The 19,693-nt window shown below is 47.2% G+C and overlaps 1 protein-coding gene across 2 annotated transcripts in view; it reads left to right on the forward strand.

The window, feature by feature from the left end:
• RAPGEF3 (Rap guanine nucleotide exchange factor 3) overlaps window positions 1–19,693 on the forward strand; it is a 1,135,646-nt gene that overhangs the window by 914,337 nt on the left and 201,616 nt on the right. The window lies entirely within an intron of this gene.

Genomic DNA, 19,693 nt, shown 5'->3' on the forward strand with positions numbered 1-19,693 from the left:
GCAGGGCAAGGCTGCAGACTGTGTCTGAGGAGGGAGTGTCGTCATTGGATGCTGGACAAAGTCACAGTGAAAATTTCTACGTTCGGATGTAGTCACTTTTTAGGAAATCAAAAACTCCAGTGGGGTGAGGCTGGAGACTGTAGCCGATGAGAGTTCCATGAGGATGAATACTCCTTTGGCGAAGGACCCCTGAATATGATTTGCTGCTACAGAGAAGAATGTAGTAGAATCTGTCACGAAGTCAAGCCGACCGGCAATGCACATTGGGCAGATAAACAAGCAGGTTAGTCCTGGTCTCCTCTTAGTGCTCAGAACAGTTTTTAGCAAAAAAACTCTGAGTACCAAGGTTTGACATTTGGCTGTTTGTGCACCTTTAGCTTTATCACTTAGGGTCTAGGACTGGAGGGGTACCACTTGGGGTGTAGTACCAGGTCCAAGGGTGGTTTCAAGATGGTTGAAGCCTTTTCTGACCCTGAGGCTGTAATCAGGAGACAAGCCAACTAGCCCTTGGAGTCACTCTGGTAGTCCTTGGTTTAGCAGAACAGTGCTCAAACAGCAGGACAGGCACTTGTGGGTTCAAGGTAGGCATTAGGCAAAAAGGCAGATCTTTCGGGTGCAGCAAAGCAGTCCTCTGAAGGTCACAGCATCAGGCTGTCCTCTGAGAGTTCGTGTGCAGGTCCAGAAAGTGAACTGAAGAGTGGGTCTCAGGGTCCTATTTTTATACCTGATGCCTCTAACGATTTCCATTTGAAGTGGTTGACGTTTCCTACTTCCCCTGCCCTGGTTCCAAGGTGGCTGCGCGAACAATGGAGTGGTGACAGGCCCTTTGTATGAAGGCCGAGCAAAGCCTATTCAAGTTGCAAGTGGGGCTGTGCCCAGCCCTCCCCATCCTACCATGTGATGTACTAAGTAGGCACACCTACTTCATCTATTGTGTGGCTGTCTGGGAGGAATAAAAAAGTCAAACTACACCTAGTCATGTGACCCAGGAGCAGGGTAGAGGAACCAACATTGTAGCTTAAAATCAGTCTTTACTATTAAAGAGGATGTACATTTCAATTTCTTAAGACCAAACATGAAATGTTTCCCAATCAAATGTTAGCACTTATTAAATATAATAAGGCAACCCAATGTTATCCTTTGGGAGAGGTAGTCCACACAGTAGAGAAAAACCAATTTAGGAGTTTTTCACTACCACAACATGTAAAACTTAAAGGTGTATGACCATTCATTTAATTATAAGGACCCTGCCCTATGGAATAACTACCCCCTACTTTATGGTTGACATATATGCAATAAAAGGGGAGTTTAAGGCTTGTCAAAGGGAGTTAGATTGCCAAGTCGATCTGGCAGTTTAAAATTGCATTCATGCTGCAATGGCAGACCTGGAACATATTTTAAGGGGCTACTTAAGTGGATGGCACAAAAAGTGCTGCATACCCACTAAGAACATTGAATTTGATGCCAATAAGGAGTAAGACAATGTTACCATGGTTTAGGGAGTGAGCAAAAACACTTTAACATTGGTTAGTGCAGAGTTCTAAGGACAACAAAAAATAATCCAGAACTATTATGAGGAGTGAAGATAAAAACATTGGGTGTGGCTTGAAGAGAGGGCCAAGTCTAAAAAAAAATCTTTGGATAGGTTTACCATAAACAGGTAAACTGTCTGCTGCTAGCATCATAAGATTAGAGGCTCTGTTCTAACGGGTTGTAATGGATAATAGAGAGTGTGGTGGTATGTACATCAAGGGTATGCTCTTGCTTGCTATTGGGATGTGGAGCACTTTATGTTCTACTGGTTGGGACTACAGTTCATAGTCAAAATGGACAACAAGCGGCTAAACCATGTATTTTCCATTCAAAGCACTGACAGATTCAAGCCTAGTAATAGACTGATGATTGTGATGAGAGAGTTTATGGTGAAGTACTTGCTGGCACTTAAGGACAAAGCTGATGACTGGAGTTTCATAAAGAAGATACAGTGCTGAGGGCCCAGCATTTGGTGTTGTGCAAGGAATAATGGAATATTGTAAGTCAAGAAGAAATAGGATTAATGAAGGAAGTCACCAAATTTGGCAGAAACATAACTCTTGGTCCAGAAAGCACCTTTTTTGTATTTGGTGAAAAGTTGTTCAATAGTCTTGGAGATATATATTTTTTTATTATTGTTTTATTCTGACATATGAATATTATACAGTGTCAAACTATACAGTTCCATTACAGGATTATGACTCTTCACAACCTAGCAGTAGACAAGTACAAAGCAAGATAAAGTTACATCACTTAGGTTATTACAAACCCAGTGTTGTGTGCGCTACGTTTGTCTAAAACATATACATAGAATACAATGCCTAGATCCTGTAGCTCTTGTTGGGCATATCATTTAACACAGTCAAGCATGTGTCGAGATCTTTTGGTACAAAAGTATGACAGAGTTTGTTATCCAGCACCTGTGAGATTTGCGTGCAAAACATGGTGTGTAGTAGGTCAGCAAAAACATAGAATCTGCACCGTCGATTGTATTGTTAAACACATCACCATAACGTCTGGTGATGTGTTTAACAATACAATCGACGGTGTTGATTCTATGTTCTTCTATCCTTACAGATACTAATTTGGTCTCGAGAATACTAGGGGCAACTTTTCCCCCTTTTTTCTTACATGCCAATGTTGCATGTTTTGTTCTGAAAAATAGGCATACAATATATATTAAAAAACAATAGATATATTTTGAGTGCAGTAGGGATCATATTAGGTCCTGATGAGCAAGCCATGGGGACGGCTTACGAAATATGTTGACCCAGTAGGAGGCATCTCATTAAAGTATACCCCCAAAGCATCCCCATTTTTACATATTTCCAGCTAGGCAAGTGAATAAAATTTGTTTTTTCCACTAGCCAGGGAATTTTTATAACTCACCCCATATTCTTCACAGACCCTACCACTCTCACTCCTACACCACACATAGCCTATTTCACAAAAAAGTGCACACACGTACTCCTAGGTTGAAGCCCGCCTCTCCCTGTAGAGGGACGGGAAGACCCCCATGATGAAGCATGACACCAAGGGATTCTTAGTGTTTGAGGGGTATTTTAAAAACACTTAGTGCTTTTTCATGACATCTCATGGATCACTAATACACCTTTTTCTAACCACAAAAAAATGAAAGTGTGCACGGCCTCGCGTCCACCCGCACCCGCACTCACTGTGCTTAGCAGCTCCGCTGCACTGCTGCAATCCAGGCGTTAGGCTGGTCGATCATCAGCTGGTGCACTACGTCATCACAGGCTCTCATGTTCCTGCCTCCCGGAATCAGCAAGGGAGGAGCGGGGTCCTCTCCGGAACTCCGGCTTCTTGCTCGGCCCCTGCAGGGAGCCTACAGACCCAGGCAGTCACACAAGTTCAATTACGCCACAGACCGCAGCCCAGGTGCTGCACAGGACCAAGGGATGGCAGCTGCCGGCGGCCCAGCTCCCGCGAGGCGGTTACAGGACCTAAGTATAAGGGTATGAAGCGGAGCAGAGCCCAGGTAGGGACAGCCACTTCGCTCACCTCTGGGATTCACGGCGGCCAGGGCGGGACTGGGAACCAAAACCAGACCTGGCACATTGATCGGCCGCCTCCCCGGGGGGGAGAAGGGGTGCGGTAGAGCTGTTTACTAGGGCCAGTTTCAGACGATTTTGTTAACGGGCCGATAGTGTTGGGCCATAGTAACAAAACCTGCCCCCCCAGGGGCTAAAAACTGGCCCCAACCCTGGTGGCCCACCGGGGAAACGCCCGGTGCCCGCTACGGCCAGTCTGGCCCCAACGTCGGCCATGTTGCCGCTCACACCAAGCCGCAGTATGTCTGGTCCAATAGTTTGAACTGGCATCACTTTCCTACCAGCAAAATTACACAGATTCAGCAGTCAGCATGTGGGAGTTGCTGCCGCTGTTTTGCAGTACTGGATTCCAAAGAATGGATGTTGATTCCGTAGGATTGATGAGCCCGGCCTTCAGAGCCCCTCTAGAACGCAGCCATTCTGCAGCTCGGCGAAGCCATGCCCCCCCCTGTCTTGGAGATATTTTAAAAAATCTAAATTTGTATATCTAAGGTCATCTCTTGGGGAATTAATTGCCCTGGGAACCGCAACTCCCCAGGTCCGGCTCCCTTTGTCCAGGGGTACTCACCCCCTGGATACAGCTGTTTGCTCTTGTTTGGCAGAAGTTATGGCAGCTCCCGCTAGACAGGAGCAAACAGTAAGTCTGCTCCCAGCTGGCTGGAACAGATAAACTGCTCCCGCTAGGTGGGAAGCGAGTAGGGAAGCAGATGAATGTATTGCTCCCGCTCACAGGAAGCTACATTTTTAGCAGATCCCTGCATGCTGAGAGCAAACCCAGGGACTGCAGGGGCATTGAAGCTTCCTTGTTGTCCCCAACATGGCACACTGATTACCCTGGGTGGGCTCCAGGGCACACAGCATAAAGTGGCCTGAGGCGCAGGGCCTCGTGGCCCCCTCCCCATTAAGTTGCAGCCTGGCCCCAGAGGATGTGGGCCCGGGCCAAATAGGCCCAGGGACGGGTGGCCATACAGCCCCATCCCCCTTTTAAATGACTATATGCCAATTGAATTTACCTGATGCTCCACCTGTTTGGCCTTGTCCCGTACACCTTAGTAGTATGCAATGGTCTTCCTGCCTTTTGCGAGGATGATGGGCAGCTTACCAAAATGCCCCCTAATATGTTTCCTGCCAATTTTGGTGACATGTTGTGGATGCCAAGAAAATGAAGACATCTCCAGCAAACAAAGAAGCACTTGCTTCATACCGTTAAGAGGAAGTACCCTTGTTTGGTGGAGATTCTTCTCCTTATAGTCTTGGTGTCTTCTCTATAGGAGGATTCATATTATGACAGATTTCTGGATATAACAGTGCCTTCTCACTGCTGCGGCCTCTAGCACTAGACAAAAAACTAGAATTACAATTGAATTGAGCTCCACAGCAATAGCCACAGTCCATGCTGTATTTCCTTTAATACATGTGTTGCCCTTTACAAACCCGTTTTATTATTAATTTGCAAAAATGCTACATCTACGGGGCATTCTTTTTGTTTAAGAAAAAAATACAAAAATAGGTACTGGGTGTTTATCCCCTGGTATACACACTTTTGTGCCTCCTGCGTTTAGATTCAGGTATGTGCTTTTGAAATTACCGACAGCGCACACTGCTCCAAGAGGGATACAAAGACAGCCTAACTGAGAGTTTGTCAAAGGCCACGCCTCCTTAGTCTACCACTCTGTAAACGCTCCTCCTGACTCACTACTCAATGTCGGATGAAGTCCCTTTGGATCCTGAGGGTTCTTGGGAACCAAGAACTCCTCCTGTTACCACCAGTAAGTCCCACATAACAAGATTGCTGAGAGCTTGTCGGAGGCCTTTTATCCACCACTCTGCAAACACCTTCTGGTGCTCTACTCAGGGCATAAAATCCCCTTGGATGCTGAGGTCTTTTGGGGCCAAGGACCCCTCCTGTTACCAGCCATAAGTCCCACACAGCGGGGCTGCTGAAAGCTCATTGGTGGCCCTGCTCCCATTGTGTACAACTCTGCAAACACGCCTCCTGGTGCACTATTCATTGGAGGGAAAGTCCGCTTGGTTGCTGAGGGTCCATGGGAGTTCAGAACCCCTTCTGTTACCACCAGTAAGTCCCACTTAGGAGGATTACTGAGAGCTTATCAGAGGCCCATCCCCTTTCTATGCCCACTATACAGATCCATACAGCCACTCACACACCCATGCTGCCACTCACAAACCCACTTACACACCCATACAGCCATCACAGAACCAATCGCCCACCCGTACAGCCACTCACAGACCAATGCAGCCACTCACAACCCCATTCACACACCCATACAGCCACTCACAGAACCACTCACCCACCCATACAGAAATTCACACAGCGACTCACTCACACTTATATCCACTCACTCACACACTACGCACCCACCCATGTAGCCACTCACACACCCACACAATCACTCATACACCTACTCACACACCCAATCACTCACTGATACAGCCACTCACACAGTCACTCACTCACCCATACACCTAATAACACACCCACTTATTCACCCATACAGCCACTAACACACCCACTCACACATCCGTACAGCCACTCACACATCCACTTCCACACTGATACAGTTACACAGCCACTCAGATTACATATGTTAGATACAGTATCACTCATTAGCAGTACAGAAAGATTAGTAATGTAACTCATGCAGTAGCTTAGTATATATCTTTAAGTCTCAGAAACATTTTTGAAAAACTTACACTCACTGAAGTCATTAGTGATGTCATTTGAGATGTCATCAGTGATGTCACTGATCATGTCATGAGTGATGTAATATGTGAGGTCATAAGCAATATATTGCGGGGACATAAATTATGGTTAGCTCAGGTAACTATAACTGCTGAATTTGAGTGTATTTGTACAAGCGTAGCTGAGTCTTACCATAAAGTCCCTATAACCTTTGTTTTTTTTCAGTGAATGTATATATATATATTTATATATATATATATATATATATATATATATATATATATATATATATATATATATATATATAAATATATATGTATATATATAAATATTCACTGGAAATAAACAAGGGTTAAAGGGTCGCTATGGATAGGTGAAAATGTTGGTTAAAACATACTGTTTTAAATTAACAAAACCATTGAAATACACCTATTATAGTTATTTTAAGTAATTATAACTCATTCTCTAAATTTACTATAGCTCGTGCCCCTGCCATGCACAGTGTTGTCATAATGATGTCATTTCAAATGTTGCAGTGAAGATATTGATGTCATAGAACATGTAATGTGTGACGTAATAAGGGAGGTAATAGGTAATTACTAGTGCATAGCGAGGGTGTGAATTATAGTTACTTTAGAGCACGAGTATATATTGTTTATAGATATATATGTGTATGTATATATATATTCACTGAATAAACCATAGGTCTTAGGGCTGTTATAGTTAGTTGGACAGTTCACTCGTACAAAAGCATTGAAATTGCCCCGTTATAGTTAGTTATACTAACTGTAACTCGCGCGCCCGCAATCCACAGCTGATGATGTTACATATTACATCATTCATGACATGGTCAGTGACATCACTGATGACATCACTGATGACATATGTGGTATGCTTCGATATTTAAATAAGTATTATAAATATATATATATATATATATATATTCACGCTCGTGGGGATGTCCAACAAAATGTGCTGTCTCCGGGGCTCATTGGAAGCTGATAAACTGCATTAATTATTGGGCACCATTTTAAGAAGGACTTCACCATCCACAATGCAACGTATAGACTCATAATTGAGCAGCCAATCAGGGCGTGCGATCGAGCATAATAGAGAAGGTGGGGCTCCAATGGTGTTCACGGACTGCAATGCCGCCGAAGAAGGGAGACACCCGAAACGCGTCCGGATGTGCAGCCCGATGCTGAATTGACTGGCGAGAGCTATTGTTGACCAAATAAAAGCTAATGGGGAAAAGCTCTTGTGTGCCTGAGTGCCTCTCGTTTTGTTGGACATCCCCACGAGCGTGAATATATATATATATATATATATATATATATATATATATATATATATATATTCGAGGATCCATCCACGAGGATTCTGGGACTGGTAGTTTCCTGATACTCCCGGAATGCTACCCAGGTGTGCTGTTACCAACAGGGGGAGGAGCGGGCCATAGTACATCCAGGTTAAAAGGCGGGACTTACCTACGGAGTGCTGCATCATACTTGGGAGGCTTCTGGGCGCTGATGAAGGCCAAACCAGGCCGAAATGCATTCGCCATTGCTGCAATAAAGAGCCTCCAACTGATTTCCCCCTGGGTCTCTGCTCTTTTTTTGGAAGGAGTTTGCCTGCATCAAATTGTGCGTCAGCCAGAGACGCATTCAAGAGCACCCCCGCCTCATTTTGGGCTCGGACCTCACTGGCCTGAACTTTCGCAGTTCTTTCTTTTCTCCAATGTTGATTGGATGGTCCATAGTCCGCCCTGGAGCACGGGAGGAGAGGTGGTAGTATTGGGGTCAGTGACTCCACGCCGGGCAGCGGACATTGTTTCTGCAGCCCCTGCCGCATGGATTCTTGTTCTCTTGGGCTGAGGCGGTATTGGGGGACCAGAGGAGGCGCTTCGTTGTGGACTCTGAAGCTGACTTTGCTACACATTATTCATGTAGAGCGCACCCTGTGTCCCGCATCCCCGCCAAACTACAAGATTTCTTTGGTTTCCCCCTGCATACTTTCGAGGATCCATCCACGAGGATTCTGGGACTGGTAGTTTCCTGATACTCCCGGAATGCTACCCAGGTGTGCTGTTACCAACAGGGGGAGGAGCGGGCCATAGTACATCCAGGTTAAAAGGCGGGACTTACCTACGGAGTGCTGCATCATACTTGGGAGGCTTCTGGGCGCTGATGAAGGCCAAACCAGGCCGAAATGCATTCGCCATTGCTGCAATAAAGAGCCTCCAACTGATTTCCCCCTGGGTCTCTGCTCTTTTTTTGGAAGGAGTTTGCCTGCATCAAATTGTGCGTCAGCCAGAGACGCATTCAAGAGCACCCCCGCCTCGTTTTGGGCTCGGACCTCACTGGCCTGAACTTTCGCAGTTCTTTCTTTTCTCCAATGTTGATTGGATGGTCCATAGTCCGCCCTGGAGCACGGGAGGAGAGGTGGTAGTATTGGGGTCAGTGACTCCACGCCGGGCAGCGGACATTGTTTCTGCAGCCCCTGCCGCATGGATTCTTGTTCTCTTGGGCTGAGGCGGTATTGGGGGACCAGAGGAGGCGCTTCGTTGTGGACTCTGAAGCTGACTTTGCTACACATTATTCATGTAGAGCGCACCCTGTGTCCCGCATCCCCGCCAAACTACAAGATTTCTTTGGTTTCCCCCTGCATACTTTCGAGGATCCATCCACGAGGATTCTGGGACTGGTAGTTTCCTGATACTCCCGGAATGCTACCCAGGTGTGCTGTTACCAACAGGGGGAGGAGCGGGCCATAGTACATCCAGGTTAAAAGGCGGGACTTACCTACGGAGTGCTGCATCATACTTGGGAGGCTTCTGGGCGCTGATGAAGGCCAAACCAGGCCGAAATGCATTCGCCATTGCTGCAATAAAGAGCCTCCAACTGATTTCCCCCTGGGTCTCTGCTCTTTTTTTGGAAGGAGTTTGCCTGCATATATATATATATATATATATATATATATATATATATATATATATATATATATATATATATATATACTTATATACTTATATATACTATATGCTTAATACAGTTCAATAATACAAGAACACATACAAATACTACATGGCCCAGAAAGCACCAAAACAACCTAATGTGCAGCAATATAAATTGAGAAACTAAAGAGGGACAACTGTACGACACTACCATGATCAGGAACTACGGTTCGAAACGCGTAAGTGACAGTCTGTAATAAATCTTTATTGAAATACCAAGAGGAGTGCCACAATTTCTTTTTTGTGTGGAATCGAACACGAGACACTGTCCTGGTCTCGACGTGGGCACCAACTAGATAGTGCTCCCTCTGCGACAGGACATCTGGTGTGGAAATAAATAAGTATACATAAGACTCAGAGATTGTATGAGTGACGTCTGGATAACTGTATACTTGTAATATTGATTTTATAACACACTAAGTATGAGTTCCTATCTATATGAATAAATAAAGTGGTGTTTGTGTAAGTGTGTAGCTTAGTAAATATATGTATGATCAATTATTTGCATTAGTGAGTAGGATGTCTGCATAAGTCAATAGGATGTGTGCTGGTGTGTAAAGTTAATGTAGGTGTATAAGTATATTTAATAGTATTCTATTGATCTTTGTTAGCATGTATGAGTAAATCAATAGGTAAGTGTTTAGATGTGGGTGTAGATGTAGGAATCACTGAGTGGGTTTTTAGAAACTTGTATTGGTGTGTCAGTGGTTTCAAATATGGTACTTCATATTTTATAATGAGTGTTGAAAGGTTATACTAGTGTATGATAAGATGTATCAGATTGTCACGTGGATGATGTCATCAGTGATGTCATCAGTGCTGTCACTCACCATGTCATGAATGATGTAATATGTGATAGCATCAGCAGTGGATTGCGGGCGCGCGAGGTATAGTTAGTACAACTAACTATAACAGGGGAATTTCAGTGGTTTTGTACGAGTGAAATGTCCAACTAACTATAACATCCCTAAAACCTTTTTTCAGTGAATTTCTAAGTTTTTTTAAATGCTAATTCCGAACTATAACATGTCTGAAACCTACGTTTTTTTCAGTGAATTTCAGAGGTTTTGTAAATGCTAATTCCTAACTATAACATGTCTGAAACCTATGTTTTTTTCAGTGAATTTCAAAGGTTTTGTAAATGACAATTTTAAAATGTATTAATTCTAATATATATTTTTTTATACTGATTTACTACATTTTTTAAAACTATTTATTTTTAGATATTTTATTTTTTAAATTACATTATAATTACATTATACATTACATTACAAAATATACTTTCTCAGAATGAATTACTTCAGTTTAAATACTTTGCAAATAGGCAATAGACTTTTAAGTACAGTAGTTACAGTTGTTGCAATGGGCAACACACTTTCAAACACAATGCAACATTGAGCTAAATGGGAATTTCTAGTTAAATGCAATTAGTTACTTTATGGATTACTTTTCTAGCCACAGCACTTGATTTTAGATTCAGTCCTGGGACATCTCCTGTAAACAGTTGAGTAAAAGCGTTTTGGTTACAGTAGTGATTTTTAAGGAATATTATGGTATTTTAAAAGTTGACACAGAAACTTTTTCACATAGAATAACCAATGTTATCCTATGGGAGGAAATTCACTTAACAAGTAAGTAGTGTTATCGTTACTTTTTCTTACTCACTAGTGGATCCTGGATCCAGCACTGGTGCATCTCCTGTAAACAGTTGAAAGAATCCTTTTGTCAACAGGCGATTTTTAAGGAATATTTGTAGTTTGTGAAAATAGACACTTAGAAACTTTTCTGGTAAAAAACAGACAATGGATTCCTATGGAAGGAAATACAAGTTACTTGTAAGAAGCTTTAGAATTAGTGTTCAGGGTCAGTGCTGGGCTAAAAGATGCAGCACTGAGTTCTCTCCTGATAACAGGTGAGTAAATCGGAATTCGTTGTTCAGATGATTTTAGGTGAATATTTAAAAGTTCCAAAACTCCACACTTAAAAGAATTTCCAAGTGAAACAAGTCAATGTTAGCCTAGGGAAGGAAATTCAAGTTACTGGTAAGTATGATTAGAATACATTTTCAGGATTAGTACTGGGCTCAAAGCTGCAGCACTGAGGTCTCTCCTGATAACAGGTGAGTAAATAGGAATTCGTTGTTCGGCTGATTTTAGGTGAATATTTTAAAGTTCTAAAACTCCACACTTAGAAGAATTTCCAAGTGAAACCAGTCAATGTTACCCTATGGAAGGAAATTCACTCAGCAGGTAAGTAGTGTTATCGTTACTTTTTCTTACTCAGTGGTGTATCCTGGATCCAGCACTGGTGCATCTCCTGTAAACAGTTGAAAGAATGCGTTTAAGTCATACAGGTGATTTTTTAGGAATATGTGTAGTTTGTGAAAATAGACACTTCAAAACTTTTCTGGTAAAAATCAGACAATGGATTCCTATGGAAGGAAATACATGTTACTGGTAAGTATGGTTAGAATTACTTTTCAGGGTCAGTGCTGGGCTAAAAGATGCAAAAACAACAAGTGATGGACTGAATGTGGATCAATGTCACACACTCCCCCAGTCAAAAGATCTGGGCCCAAATCCATCTTTTTTTGCACTCCACACCACCCTGGGTTAGACAATGGCGATATGCAAATCAGCTCTGACCCTGTTGCCCCATGGGAACAGTCCAGTCCGAACTACAAAAGCCATGTCCTTCCCAGAACGGAATCAAGCATCCGAGGACCGGACCGGTTTCGAGGTAACACCTCTCTTCAGCCCGGCTAGCTTGACTCCAAGTGGTGTGGAGTGCCTGGGACCCACGTCTGGGCATCCCCAGCGCACTTAGGGCGGCAATTGCAAAAACAACAAGTGATGGACTGAATGTGGATCAATGTCACACACTCCCCCAGTCAAAAGATCTGGGCCCAAATCCATCTTTTTTTGCACTCCACACCACCCTGGGTTAGACAATGGCGATATGCAAATCAGCTCTGACCCTGTTGCCCCATGGGAACAGTCCAGTCCGAACTACAAAAGCCATGTCCTTCCCAGAACGGAATCAAGCATCCGAGGACCGGACCGGTTTCGAGGTAACACCTCTCTTCAGCCCGGCTAGCTTGACTCCAAGTGGTGTGGAGTGCCTGGGACCCACGTCTGGGCATCCCCAGCGCACTTAGGGCGGCAATTGCAAAAACAACAAGTGATGGACTGAATGTGGATCAATGTCACACACTCCCCCAGTCAAAAGATCTGGGCCCAAATCCATCTTTTTTTGCACTCCACACCACCCTGGGTTAGACAATGGCGATATGCAAATCAGCTCTGACCCTGTTGCCCCATGGGAACAGTCCAGTCCGAACTACAAAAGCCATGTCCTTCCCAGAACGGAATCAAGCATCCGAGGACCGGACCGGTTTCGAGGTAACACCTCTCTTCAGCCCGGCTAGCTTGACTCCAAGTGGTGTGGAGTGCCTGGGACCCACGTCTGGGCATCCCCAGCGCACTTAGGGCGGCAATTGCAAAAACAACAAGTGATGGACTGAATGTGGATCAATGTCACACACTCCCCCAGTCAAAAGATCTGGGCCCAAATCCATCTTTTTTTGCACTCCACACCACCCTGGGTTAGACAATGGCGATATGCAAATCAGCTCTGACCCTGTTGCCCCATGGGAACAGTCCAGTCCGAACTACAAAAGCCATGTCCTTCCCAGAACGGAATCAAGCATCCGAGGACCGGACCGGTTTCGAGGTAACACCTCTCTTCAGCCCGGCTAGCTTGACTCCAAGTGGTGTGGAGTGCCTGGGACCCACGTCTGGGCATCCCCAGCGCACTTAGGGCGGCAATTGCAAAAACAACAAGTGATGGACTGAATGTGGATCAATGTCACACACTCCCCCAGTCAAAAGATCTGGGCCCAAATCCATCTTTTTTTGCACTCCACACCACCCTGGGTTAGACAATGGCGATATGCAAATCAGCTCTGACCCTGTTGCCCCATGGGAACAGTCCAGTCCGAACTACAAAAGCCATGTCCTTCCCAGAACGGAATCAAGCATCCGAGGACCGGACCGGTTTCGAGGTAACACCTCTCTTCAGCCCGGCTAGCTTGACTCCAAGTGGTGTGGAGTGCCTGGGACCCACGTCTGGGCATCCCCAGCGCACTTAGGGCGGCAATTGCAAAAACAACAAGTGATGGACTGAATGTGGATCAATGTCACACACTCCCCCAGTCAAAAGATCTGGGCCCAAATCCATCTTTTTTTGCACTCCACACCACCCTGGGTTAGACAATGGCGATATGCAAATCAGCTCTGACCCTGTTGCCCCATGGGAACAGTCCAGTCCGAACTACAAAAGCCATGTCCTTCCCAGAACGGAATCAAGCATCCGAGGACCGGACCGGTTTCGAGGTAACACCTCTCTTCAGCCCGGCTAGCTTGACTCCAAGTGGTGTGGAGTGCCTGGGACCCACGTCTGGGCATCCCCAGCGCACTTAGGGCGGCAATTGCAAAAACAACAAGTGATGGACTGAATGTGGATCAATGTCACACACTCCCCCAGTCAAAAGATCTGGGCCCAAATCCATCTTTTTTTGCACTCCACACCACCCTGGGTTAGACAATGGCGATATGCAAATCAGCTCTGACCCTGTTGCCCCATGGGAACAGTCCAGTCCGAACTACAAAAGCCATGTCCTTCCCAGAACGGAATCAAGCATCCGAGGACCGGACCGGTTTCGAGGTAACACCTCTCTTCAGCCCGGCTAGCTTGACTCCAAGTGGTGTGGAGTGCCTGGGACCCACGTCTGGGCATCCCCAGCGCACTTAGGGCGGCAATTGCAAAAACAACAAGTGATGGACTGAATGTGGATCAATGTCACACACTCCCCCAGTCAAAAGATCTGGGCCCAAATCCATCTTTTTTTGCACTCCACACCACCCTGGGTTAGACAATGGCGATATGCAAATCAGCTCTGACCCTGTTGCCCCATGGGAACAGTCCAGTCCGAACTACAAAAGCCATGTCCTTCCCAGAACGGAATCAAGCATCCGAGGACCGGACCGGTTTCGAGGTAACACCTCTCTTCAGCCCGGCTAGCTTGACTCCAAGTGGTGTGGAGTGCCTGGGACCCACGTCTGGGCATCCCCAGCGCACTTAGGGCGGCAATTGCAAAAACAACAAGTGATGGACTGAATGTGGATCAATGTCACACACTCCCCCAGTCAAAAGATCTGGGCCCAAATCCATCTTTTTTTGCACTCCACACCACCCTGGGTTAGACAATGGCGATATGCAAATCAGCTCTGACCCTGTTGCCCCATGGGAACAGTCCAGTCCGAACTACAAAAGCCATGTCCTTCCCAGAACGGAATCAAGCATCCGAGGACCGGACCGGTTTCGAGGTAACACCTCTCTTCAGCCCGGCTAGCTTGACTCCAAGTGGTGTGGAGTGCCTGGGACCCACGTCTGGGCATCCCCAGCGCACTTAGGGCGGCAATTGCAAAAACAACAAGTGATGGACTGAATGTGGATCAATGTCACACACTCCCCCAGTCAAAAGATCTGGGCCCAAATCCATCTTTTTTTGCACTCCACACCACCCTGGGTTAGACAATGGCGATATGCAAATCAGCTCTGACCCTGTTGCCCCATGGGAACAGTCCAGTCCGAACTACAAAAGCCATGTCCTTCCCAGAACGGAATCAAGCATCCGAGGACCGGACCGGTTTCGAGGTAACACCTCTCTTCAGCCCGGCTAGCTTGACTCCAAGTGGTGTGGAGTGCCTGGGACCCACGTCTGGGCATCCCCAGCGCACTTAGGGCGGCAATTGCAAAAACAACAAGTGATGGACTGAATGTGGATCAATGTCACACACTCCCCCAGTCAAAAGATCTGGGCCCAAATCCATCTTTTTTTGCACTCCACACCACCCTGGGTTAGACAATGGCGATATGCAAATCAGCTCTGACCCTGTTGCCCCATGGGAACAGTCCAGTCCGAACTACAAAAGCCATGTCCTTCCCAGAACGGAATCAAGCATCCGAGGACCGGACCGGTTTCGAGGTAACACCTCTCTTCAGCCCGGCTAGCTTGACTCCAAGTGGTGTGGAGTGCCTGGGACCCACGTCTGGGCATCCCCAGCGCACTTAGGGCGGCAATTGCAAAAACAACAAGTGATGGACTGAATGTGGATCAATGTCACACACTCCCCCAGTCAAAAGATCTGGGCCCAAATCCATCTTTTTTTGCACTCCACACCACCCTGGGTTAGACAATGGCGATATGCAAATCAGCTCTGACCCTGTTGCCCCATGGGAACAGTCCAGTCCGAACTACAAAAGCCATGTCCTTCCCAGAACGGAATCAAGCATCCGAGGACCGGACCGGTTTCGAGGTAACACCTCTCTTCAGCCCGGCTAGCTTGACTCCAAGTGGTGTGGAGTGCCTGGGACCCACGTCTGGGCATCCCCAGCGCACTTAGGGCGGCAATTGCAAAAACAACAAGTGATGGACTGAATGTGGATCAATGTCACACACTCCCCCAGTCAAAAGATCTGGGCCCAAATCCATCTTTTTTTGCACTCCACACCACCCTGGGTTAGACAATGGCGATATGCAAATCAGCTCTGACCCTGTTGCCCCATGGGAACAGTCCAGTCCGAACTACAAAAGCCATGTCCTTCCCAGAACGGAATCAAGCATCCGAGGACCGGACCGGTTTCGAGGTAACACCTCTCTTCAGCCCGGCTAGCTTGACTCCAAGTGGTGTGGAGTGCCTGGGACCCACGTCTGGGCATCCCCAGCGCACTTAGGGCGGCAATTGCAAAAACAACAAGTGATGGACTGAATGTGGATCAATGTCACACACTCCCCCAGTCAAAAGATCTGGGCCCAAATCCATCTTTTTTTGCACTCCACACCACCCTGGGTTAGACAATGGCGATATGCAAATCAGCTCTGACCCTGTTGCCCCATGGGAACAGTCCAGTCCGAACTACAAAAGCCATGTCCTTCCCAGAACGGAATCAAGCATCCGAGGACCGGACCGGTTTCGAGGTAACACCTCTCTTCAGCCCGGCTAGCTTGACTCCAAGTGGTGTGGAGTGCCTGGGACCCACGTCTGGGCATCCCCAGCGCACTTAGGGCGGCAATTGCAAAAACAACAAGTGATGGACTGAATGTGGATCAATGTCACACACTCCCCCAGTCAAAAGATCTGGGCCCAAATCCATCTTTTTTTGCACTCCACACCACCCTGGGTTAGACAATGGCGATATGCAAATCAGCTCTGACCCTGTTGCCCCATGGGAACAGTCCAGTCCGAACTACAAAAGCCATGTCCTTCCCAGAACGGAATCAAGCATCCGAGGACCGGACCGGTTTCGAGGTAACACCTCTCTTCAGCCCGGCTAGCTTGACTCCAAGTGGTGTGGAGTGCCTGGGACCCACGTCTGGGCATCCCCAGCGCACTTAGGGCGGCAATTGCAAAAACAACAAGTGATGGACTGAATGTGGATCAATGTCACACACTCCCCCAGTCAAAAGATCTGGGCCCAAATCCATCTTTTTTTGCACTCCACACCACCCTGGGTTAGACAATGGCGATATGCAAATCAGCTCTGACCCTGTTGCCCCATGGGAACAGTCCAGTCCGAACTACAAAAGCCATGTCCTTCCCAGAACGGAATCAAGCATCCGAGGACCGGACCGGTTTCGAGGTAACACCTCTCTTCAGCCCGGCTAGCTTGACTCCAAGTGGTGTGGAGTGCCTGGGACCCACGTCTGGGCATCCCCAGCGCACTTAGGGCGGCAATTGCAAAAACAACAAGTGATGGACTGAATGTGGATCAATGTCACACACTCCCCCAGTCAAAAGATCTGGGCCCAAATCCATCTTTTTTTGCACTCCACACCACCCTGGGTTAGACAATGGCGATATGCAAATCAGCTCTGACCCTGTTGCCCCATGGGAACAGTCCAGTCCGAACTACAAAAGCCATGTCCTTCCCAGAACGGAATCAAGCATCCGAGGACCGGACCGGTTTCGAGGTAACACCTCTCTTCAGCCCGGCTAGCTTGACTCCAAGTGGTGTGGAGTGCCTGGGACCCACGTCTGGGCATCCCCAGCGCACTTAGGGCGGCAATTGCAAAAACAACAAGTGATGGACTGAATGTGGATCAATGTCACACACTCCCCCAGTCAAAAGATCTGGGCCCAAATCCATCTTTTTTTGCACTCCACACCACCCTGGGTTAGACAATGGCGATATGCAAATCAGCTCTGACCCTGTTGCCCCATGGGAACAGTCCAGTCCGAACTACAAAAGCCATGTCCTTCCCAGAACGGAATCAAGCATCCGAGGACCGGACCGGTTTCGAGGTAACACCTCTCTTCAGCCCGGCTAGCTTGACTCCAAGTGGTGTGGAGTGCCTGGGACCCACGTCTGGGCATCCCCAGCGCACTTAGGGCGGCAATTGCAAAAATAAATACACCACTTGGAGTCAAGCTAGCCGGGCTGAAGAGAGGTGTTACCTCGAAACCGGTCCGGTCCTCGGATGCTTGATTCCGGTCTGGGAAAGATATGGCTGTTGTAGTTCGGACTGGACTGTTCCCATGGGGCAACAGGGTCAGAGCTGATTTGCATAAAGCCATTATCTGACCCAGGGTGGTGTGGAGTGCAAAAAAACGATGGATTTGGGCCCAGATCTTTTGACTGGGGGAGTGTGTGACATTGATCCACATTCAGTCCATCACTTGTTGTTTTTTGCAATTGCCGCCCTAAGTGCGCTGGGGATGCCCAGACGTGGGTCCCAGGCACTCCACACCACTTGGAGTCAAGCTAGCCGGGCTGAAGAGAGGTGTTACCTCGAAACCGGTCCGGTCCTCGGATGCTTGATTCCGGTCTGGGAAAGATATGGCTGTTGTAGTTCGGACTGGACTGTTCCCATGGGGCAACAGGGTCAGAGCTGATTTGCATAAAGCCATTATCTGACCCAGGGTGGTGTGGAGTGCAAAAAAACGATGGATTTGGGCCCAGATCTTTTGACTGGGGGAGTGTGTGACATTGATCCACATTCAGTCCATCACTTGTTGTTTTTTGCAATTGCCGCCCTAAGTGCGCTGGGGATGCCCAGACGTGGGTCCCAGGCACTCCACACCACTTGGAGTCAAGCTAGCCGGGCTGAAGAGAGGTGTTACCTCGAAACCGGTCCGGTCCTCGGATGCTTGATTCCGGTCTGGGAAAGATATGGCTGTTGTAGTTCGGACTGGACTGTTCCCATGGGGCAACAGGGTCAGAGCTGATTTGCATAAAGCCATTATCTGACCCAGGGTGGTGTGGAGTGCAAAAAAACGATGGATTTGGGCCCAGATCTTTTGACTGGGGGAGTGTGTGACATTGATCCACATTCAGTCCATCACTTGTTGTTTTTTGCAATTGCCGCCCTAAGTGCGCTGGGGATGCCCAGACGTGGGTCCCAGGCACTCCACACCACTTGGAGTCAAGCTAGCCGGGCTGAAGAGAGGTGTTACCTCGAAACCGGTCCGGTCCTCGGATGCTTGATTCCGGTCTGGGAAAGATATGGCTGTTGTAGTTCGGACTGGACTGTTCCCATGGGGCAACAGGGTCAGAGCTGATTTGCATAAAGCCATTATCTGACCCAGGGTGGTGTGGAGTGCAAAAAAACGATGGATTTGGGCCCAGATCTTTTGACTGGGGGAGTGTGTGACATTGATCCACATTCAGTCCATCACTTGTTGTTTTTTGCAATTGCCGCCCTAAGTGCGCTGGGGATGCCCAGACGTGGGTCCCAGGCACTCCACACCACTTGGAGTCAAGCTAGCCGGGCTGAAGAGAGGTGTTACCTCGAAACCGGTCCGGTCCTCGGATGCTTGATTCCGGTCTGGGAAAGATATGGCTGTTGTAGTTCGGACTGGACTGTTCCCATGGGGCAACAGGGTCAGAGCTGATTTGCATAAAGCCATTATCTGACCCAGGGTGGTGTGGAGTGCAAAAAAACGATGGATTTGGGCCCAGATCTTTTGACTGGGGGAGTGTGTGACATTGATCCACATTCAGTCCATCACTTGTTGTTTTTTGCAATTGCCGCCCTAAGTGCGCTGGGGATGCCCAGACGTGGGTCCCAGGCACTCCACACCACTTGGAGTCAAGCTAGCCGGGCTGAAGAGAGGTGTTACCTCGAAACCGGTCCGGTCCTCGGATGCTTGATTCCGGTCTGGGAAAGATATGGCTGTTGTAGTTCGGACTGGACTGTTCCCATGGGGCAACAGGGTCAGAGCTGATTTGCATAAAGCCATTATCTGACCCAGGGTGGTGTGGAGTGCAAAAAAACGATGGATTTGGGCCCAGATCTTTTGACTGGGG

This window comes from Lissotriton helveticus, chromosome 1_1, assembly GCF_964261635.1.
Source record: "Lissotriton helveticus chromosome 1_1, aLisHel1.1, whole genome shotgun sequence".
In the NCBI taxonomy this organism is placed as follows: Eukaryota; Metazoa; Chordata; class Amphibia; order Caudata; family Salamandridae; genus Lissotriton; species Lissotriton helveticus.